Here is an 8,983-nt window from a genome sequence, read left to right on the forward strand (position 1 = left end):
ATTTTTGTTAGTTTATATTTCTTATTGGTATATTAATAATTCACTTTAAATTAAAAAATCTGTTAAACTCATTAATATAATTTGTTTGTGGAACCTCTGGTTTTCTATTTAAATAATCTTCACTATAATGTCAGTTTTGTGTTTTCTTTTCTAATTCTTTTTTTTCTTTCTCTACTTAACTGGCTACCACTTCAAATATAATGTTGTCTAGATGTGGCAAGGGATAAACCAATCTTAAGGAGAGAGTTCAACACTGTCAACAGTAAGTACATTATTTAAGTTCATTGTAGTTACCAAATATTTGTTCTAGTTTGCTTACTATTCCTTTTAGAAAGGATATAAATTTTTATCAAATGCCTTTTCTGCATCTATTGATAGGACTGTAATCTAATAATGTTGGGAATTTGGTTATTAATAATTATCTAAAGTTAAACTAAGATTAAAACCTTGGGAGAAACCCAACTCTATCATAACATATTACTCTTTTAAAAAAAAAAAAATGGAGATTCTTTTTGCTACTATTTTCTTTATAAATATTTCATCTATGTTCGCAAATGAGATTGGCCTTAATACTGTCCTTATAGGTTTGGGTAACAAGTTATTCTAGTCTTGTTATACAAGTTAAGGAGTATTCCCAATTGTTTTTGGTCATCTTTAAAATGACAGAACTCACTAGTAAAATCAATTAGGCTGGGACTTCCCTGGTAATCCAGTGGTTAAAGAATTCGACTACCAATGCAGGGGACACAGGTTCAATCCCTGGTCCAGGAAGATCTCATATACTGCAGAACAACTAAGCCTGTGAGCCACAACTACTAAGCCATTGCAAGGAGAAACCCAGGCACCCCAATGAAGAGTATCCCCACTCGCAGCACCTAGAGAAAGCCCTCACGCAGCAATGAAGACCTAGTGCAACCAAAAATAAAATCAATTAATTAAAAAAAAAACAATTAAGCTTAGAACTGACAAGATATGCCAATTTTATGAGAAATTTTTGACCACTCAATCTCTTAATTGCTTTGAACTGTACAGATTTCTCATTCTTCTTGACTAATTTTTGATAAATTATATTTTTCTAAGGATTCTTAAATTTTATATAATCTTCAAATTTATTGATATGTTACCAAAAATGTCCACTTTTACCTGATTAATTTTTTCAATACTTCTAATGCTGTACTTATCTCACAAATGTTGCTGACAATTTGTTTCTTGTCTTTATCCCCTGCTTATTCACACTAGCAGTTTGTCCATTTTATTGGTGTTATAAAAAGACTTTTGATGTTGCTCATTCTCTCTGTAATTTCTGCCTCACGTTAATATGTTTGCCTTTCCACTATTTGAGAAACGGGATCAGCTATATCTAAAATTGTCATTGTTTCTTTTTTTTTTACTCTAAATCGGTTTATGGCAGGTTTCTCTCCCTTGACTGAATAGGTCACAATATAATTAGTAAGTATGATGCCATTCATAATGGTAAATGTAAAGGTAGCATTAAAGTATAGCATTGACATAGTAGTTTACAGTTTAAAAAATGCTTTGACATATATTTAATTTCAAGTAATCCTCACAGAAATCTAATAAAGTAATTCCTATAATCCATTTTAGAATTACAATAATTGAGGTTTGAGAATTTTCCAAGGCCTCATTACTAGTAAGTGACAATAGAAACCAAATTCCTGACTTTAAAAGGTATACTATTTCCAAAATAATATAGACTATTAAGCATATTTTCACTTTATATTTTATTGAATTACTTGTTAGTATTGTTTCTCATAATATTATTAACTGTCTTTAATGAACTATTGTAAGTTTATTTTGGCAAAAATCCTTTAGCAACATAGGAACCAGTACTTTCCAATTCTGTTTCCATAAATTTAGTTTACATAGTCTCCTTCCATGAACTGTAAACATTCATTTTACTGCAATCAAATTGCTATAACACTCCTTTAGGAACCTTCCAAATATTAACTCCAAATCTAATATTTCTTCAAACAGTTCAGCTCAGTTCAGTCACTCAGTCCTGTCCAACTCTTTCTGACCCATGGACTGAGGCATGCTAGGCTTCCCAGTCCATCACTAACTCCTGAAGCTTGCTCAAATTCATATCCCCCGAGTTGGTGATGCCATTCAACCATCTCATCCCCTGTCATCCCCTTCTCCTCCTGCCTTCAACCTTTCCCAGCATCAGGGTTTTCCAATGAGTCAGTTCTTCCCATCAGGTGGCCAAAGTATTGGAGTTTCAGCTTCAACATCAGTCCTTCCAATGAATATTCAGGACTGATTTCCTTTAGGATGGACTGGCTGGACCTTCTAGCAGTCCAAGGAATCTCAAGAGTCTTCTCTAACACCACAGTTCAAAAGCATCAATTCTTCAGTGCTCAACTTTCTTCACAGTCCAACTCTCACATCCATACATGACTACTGGAAAAACCATAGCTTTGACTAGAAGGACCTTTGTTGGCAAAGTAATGTCTCTGCTTTTTAATATGCTGTCAAGGTGGTCATAGCTTGTCATCCAAGGAGCAAGCGTATTTTAATTTCATGGCTGCAGTCACTATCTGCAGTGATTTTGGAGACTCCCCAAAAATAAAGTCAGCCACTATTTCCATTGTTTCCCCATCTATTTTCCATGAAGTAATGGGACGAGATGACATGATCTTAGTTTTAGAATGTTGAATTTTAAGCCAATGTTTTCACTCTCCTCTTTCACTTTCATCAGGAGACCCTTTAGTTCTTCTTCCCTTTCTGCCATAAAGGTAGTGTCATCTGCATATCTGAGGTTATTGCTATTTCTCCCAGCAATCTTGATTCCAGCTTATGCTGCATCCAGCCTGGTATTTCACATAATATACTCTGCATATAAGTAAAATAAGCATGGTGACGGTATACAGCCTTGATATACTCCTTTCCCTATTTGGAACCAGTCTGTTGTTCCATGTTCAGTTCTAACTATTGCTTCTTGACCTGGATGCAGATTTCTCGGGAGGCAGGTAAGGTGGTCTGGTATTCCCATCTCTTGAAGAATTTTCCAGTTTGTTGTGATCCACACAGTCAAAGGCTTTGGCATAGTCAATAAAGCAGAAGTAGATATTTTTCTGGAACTCTCTTGCTTTTTCAATGATGCAACAGATGTTGGCAATTTGATCTCTGGTTCCTCTGCCCTTTCTAAATCCAGCTTGAACATCTGGAAGTTCACAGTTCACGTACTGTTGAAGCCTGGCTTGGAGAATTTTGAGCATTACTTTGCTAGTCTGTGAGATGAGTACAATTGTGGAGTAGTCTGAACAACTTTGGCATTGTCTTTCTTTGGGACTGGAATGAAATCTGACCTTTTCCAGTCCTGTGGCCACTGCTGAGTTTTCCAAATTTGCTGGCATATTGAGTGCAGCACTTTCACAGCATCATCGTTTAGGATATGAAATAGCTCAACTGGAATTCCATCACTTCCACTAGCTTTGTCCGTACTGATGCTTCCTAAGGCCCACTTGACTTCGCATTCCAAGATGTCTGGCTCTAGGTGAGTGATCACACCCTTGTGGTTATCTGTAACATGAAGATCTTCTTTGTATAGTTCTTCTGTGTATTCTTGCCACCTCTTTTTAATATCTTCTGCTTCTGTTAGGTCCATACCATTTCTGTCCTTTATTTTGCCCATCTTTGCATGAAATGCTCCCTTCAGTTCAGTTCAGTCATTCAGTCATGTCCGACTCTTTGCAACCCCATGGACTGCAGCACGCCAGGCTTCCCCATCCATCACCAACACCCAGAGTCTACTCAAACTCATGTCCATCGTGTTGGTGATGTCATCTAGCCATCTGATCCTCTGTTGTCCCCTTCTCATCCTGCCTTCAATCTTTCCCAGCATCAGGGTCTTTTCAAATGAGTCGGTTCTTCTTATCAGGTGGCCAAAGTATTGGAATTTCAGCTTCAGCATCAGTCCTTCCAATGAATATTCAGGACTGATTTCCTTTAGGATGGACTGGCTGGACCTTCTTGCAGTCCAAGGGACTCTCAAGAGTCTTCTCCAACACCACAGTTCAAAAGCATCAATTCTTCGGCGCTCAGCTTTCTTCACAGTCCAACTCTCACATCCGTACATAACTACTGGAAAAACCATAGCCTTGACTAGATCTGCCTTTGTTGGTAAAGTAATGTCTCTGCTCTTTAATATGCTAGGTTGGTCATACCTTTTCTTCCAAGGAGCAAGTGTCTTTTAATTTCATGGCTGCAGTCACCATCTGCAGTGATTTTGGAGCCCCAGAAAATGAAGCCTCTCACCATTTCCATTTTTTTCCCATCTATATGCCATGAAGTGATGGGACCAGATGCCATTATCTTAGTTTTCTGAATGTTGAGTTTTAAGCCAGCTTTTTCACTCTCCTCTTTCACTTTCATCAAGAGGCTCTTTACTTCTTCTTCGTTTTCTGCCATAAGAGTGGTATCATCTGCATATCTGAGGTTATTAATGTTTCTCCCAGCAATCTTGATTCCAGCTTGTGATATCTCTAATTTTCTTGAAGAGATCTTTAGTCTTTCCATTCTATTGTTTTATTCTATTTCTTTGCATTGATCACTGAGGAAGGCTTTCTTATCTCTTTGTGCTATTCTTTGGAACTCTTCATTCAAATGGGTATATTCAAGCAGTAGAACCCCTTAAGTATGACTAGATTTTAGTGTTCAAGGGACATAATTTTATGTGTTTTCTATAGAGCTGTTTTTAAAACACTTTTGAATATGAAGTTAATGTCTGAATGCACATTACCATTATTTCTAGTACTCTATCTTCTCTTGTCAATGCACATAAATGCATGTATTGTCTGAGAAGCTATCATCATCACACCATCATTTATTCTAAAGAGAAAAACTGAGAACTTTTCTTTTTAGATGTGCACAATTTTCAAAGCCTTAAACAGATGATGGATGTTGAATACTTTCCAGCAGAGTGAATATAGCTTAATAACACCAAGGAATTCATGAGAAGTTCCACTTTTGATTTTACACAGCAAGTTGTTCTCAGTTCCCTTTATGAAAGGATGGGTAATGTTATGCTCAAATTTACAAACATATTATAAATGTTTTTCTCAATGACCTCTTTCATTTGTTTCACTGGTTCTTTGCTCACCCTTGCTAAACAAAATGCTTGGATTCCAGCAGAGGGGATCTTTGAGACCTATGTAACCATTGGCCCAGATGTTAAAGAAAGGAACCAAAGAAGAGTAAGCTGTTTGGCATCTACACAAGAGTCAAGCTGTCTACTGGCATGATTAGGAGATTTTAGGGATTAATAGAGCAGAGGACCAGAATGGGAAACTAATACTCTGTCTCCGTCTTCATCGGGTCCTCACAGTGTGGCTTTGTTATTTCAAAACAAAGTAGAAAAGCTGTTCTTATTAAAAATAGATGAAGTATATCGTTGGAGAATTCTATATGTGGAGAAAAAGATTGTGAAGTGTGATAAAGGAGGAGTACTGAGAGATCAGGCCTTCCATATCAGAAAAATGTGTCTTGGAGCATCACTTGGGTGTAGTTTGCAATAGTAGGCATAAAACCAAGGAAACAACACTAGATGGGTCAATTAGAGGAGACTTTACAGTAAAGAGAAAGTACAGCACTTCAGGAGAGTTACAGATTGGCTAGAACCTCACATTCTTGCCATCATAGATTCCCCTGCTCCCACCAAGAAATGCACCACAAAACCCACACATGCAATTTCCAGGTTTATTTAACTAAGAATACTGAAATCTATGGACATGCAATAAACATACCTCAGTACTTTTTGCTTAACCCCTTCAAGTGCACTGCTACTAAAACTGAGAAAACAGACACATTTTGGGCTGTGTTCCTTGTTTATACACTTACTTTCCAGAAAGAAACTATATTTATAGTCATTGCACCTCTGTTTAACGGGATATTTTCAACATCAGGCTCTCCTGGATCTGAACCAAATTCAGCATCAAGAAGATCATATCATCATGGAATGGGGAAAGCAGAGAAATGTTTGATCATTATTTCTGCCTTCAACTCTCCAGATACAGAGAAAATACTTTTCCCCAGTAAATGGTGTTCTGTTGATCGAAGGAAAGCAATTTCAAAAGGAAGAGAAGAGCAGAAATTAGCAAATGTATCAGAGAGGATGAATACTGAAAAGAAATCATTGAGTTTGTAGCAGACACAGGTGACTTCATTGGTGCAGTTTAATGATTGAGAGTGAGTACAGAGTATATCAAAGATGCAGCTGTATAAGCCTGGACGTATAACAGACTTCCTGATTCCGGTTTTGCCTAACTTCAATCCATTAATGATCTTGTTAGATCTGATCACTTTATTTTCCAACTAAAATCTTCCATTGGCTTCCTATTTACCACACAGCATAGTGTACCTTTTATAGAGTAGCTATTCATCCTTCACTTCAACTTACCCCTCAAGGATAAATTCCTATTTGAAACTTTCCTTGAATTAGCAGGTAGAATTGAAAATACTACTTTTTGTGCTCCACTATCAGCCCTGGGTGTTCTTTGGAAGGAAAGATGCTAAAGCTGAAACTCCAGTACTTTGGCCATCTCATGCGAAGAGTTGACTCGTTGGAAAAGACTCTGATGCTGGGAGGGGTTGGGGGCAGGAGGAGAAGGGGACAACAGAGGATGAGATGGCTGGATGGTATCACAAACTCGATGGACTTGAGTTTGAGTGAACTCCAGGAATTGGTGATGGACAGGGAGGCCTGGCGTGCTGCGATTCCTGGGGTCGCAAAGAGTCGGACACGACTGAGCGACTGAACTGAACTGAACTGTACCCAGGTCACACTTCTCTTCTATCATTGACAACATTTGATCTCAGTTATATAGCTGATTGTGGCTCAGATCATGAACTCCTCATTGCCAAATTCAGACTTAAATTGAAGAAAGTAGGGAAAACCACTAGACTATTCAGGTATGACCTAAATCAAATGCCTTATGATTATACATTGGAACTGACAAATAGATTTAAGGGACCAGATCTAATAGACAGAGTGCCTAATGAACTATGGATGGAAGTTTGTGATTTGTACAAGAGACAGGGATTAAGACCATCCCCAAGAAAAACAAAGGCAAAATAGCAAAATGGCTGTCTGAGGAGGCCTTACAAATAGCTGTGAAAAGAAGAGAAGCAAAAAGCAAAGGAGAAAAGGAAAGATATACCCATTTGAATAGACAGTTCCAAGGAATAGCAAGGAAGGATAAGAAAGCCTTCTCAGTGATCAGTGCAAACATATAGAGGAAAACAATAGAACAGGAAAGACTAGAGATCTCCAAGAAAATTAGAGATACCAAGGGAACATTTCATGCAAAGATGGGCTAAATTAAGGACAGAAATGGTATGGACCTAACAGAAGCAGAAGATATTAAGAAGAGATGGCAAGAATACATAGGAGAACAGTACAAAAAAAGATCTTAATGACCTAGATAATCACGATGGAAGATCCCCGCCTTAAAGCTCAACATTCGAAAAACTAAGATCATGGCATCCGGTCCCATCACTTCATAGCAAACAGATGGGGAAACAGTGGAAACAGTGGCTGACCTTATTTTCTTGGGCTCCAAAATCACTGCTGATGGTGACTGCAGCCATGAATTAAAAGACGCTTGCTCCTTGGAAGGAAAGTTATGACCAAACTAGACAGCATATTAAAAAGCAGAGACATTACTTTGCCAACAAAGGTCCGTTTAGTCAAAGCTGTGGTTTTCCAGCAGTCATGTATGGATGTGAGAGTTGGACTATAAAGAAAGCTGAGCGCTGAAGAATAGATGCTTTTGAACTGTGATGTTGGAGAAGACTCTTGAGATTCCTTGGACTGCAAAGAGGTCCAGCCAGTCCATCCTAAAGGAAATCAGTCCTGAATATTCATTGGAAGGACTGATGTTGAAGCTGAAACTCCAATACTTTGGCCACCTCATGCAAAGAGCTGACTGATTTGAAAAGACTCTGATGCTGGGAAAGATTGAAGGCAGGAGGAGAAGGGGATGACAGAGGATGAGATGGTTGGATGGCATCACCGATTCAATGGAAATGAATTTGAGTAGACTCTGGGAGTTGGCGATGGACAGGGAGGCCTGGTGTGTTGTGGTCCATGGGGTTGTGAAGAGTGGGACACAACTGAACGACTGAACTGAACTGAAAAAAATAGTTCCCTGAGCTATTCAGTAGGGCATTGTTTTTTATCTATTTTATATTTTGTAGTTTGTATCTGATAATCACAAGCTCCTAATTTATCCCTTCCAATCCCTTTTTCCCTTTAGTAACCATAAGTTTGTTTTCTATATCTATGAGGCTTTTTCTGTTTTGTAAATAAGTTCATTTGCATCATATTTTAGATTCCACGTATCAGTGATATCATATGGTATTTATCTTTCAATATTACTCTATCTTATGTGTGTATGTTAGTCACTCAGTCGTGTCTGACTCTTTGCGACCCCATGGACTGTAGCCCACCAGGCTCTTCTGTCCATGGAATTCTCAAGGTAAGAATACTGAAGTGGGTTGCCATTTCCTTCTCTAGGGCATCTTTTTGACCCAGGGATTGAACCCAATTCTCCTGCACTGCAGGCAGATTCTTTACCATCTGAGCCATCCAGGAAGCCCATTACTCTATCTTAATACTGATTAATATAGCTTAATGCTGATTAATACACATGTGTATTCCATATCACCTATATCCATTCATCTATTATTTATTGACACTTAAATTGCTTCCATATCTTGGCTATTGTAAATAATGTTGCAATGATCACTGAAATGCATGTATCCTTTTGAATTGGTCTTTTCCTTTCCTCAGAAAAATACCCACAAATGCAATTGCTGGATCATATGACAGTTCTATTGTTAAGTTTATGAGGAATTTTCATATTATTTTCCATAGTGTGTGTACCAATTTACATTCCCATCAACAGTGCTTAAGAGTTCCCTTTTTTCCACACCCTTGCTAACACTTGTCTTCTTGATGATA

The sequence above is a fragment of the Bison bison genome, unplaced genomic scaffold (genome assembly GCF_000754665.1).
Source record: "Bison bison bison isolate TAMUID 2011002044 unplaced genomic scaffold, Bison_UMD1.0 scf7180017864471, whole genome shotgun sequence".
Classification (NCBI taxonomy): Eukaryota; Metazoa; Chordata; class Mammalia; order Artiodactyla; family Bovidae; genus Bison; species Bison bison.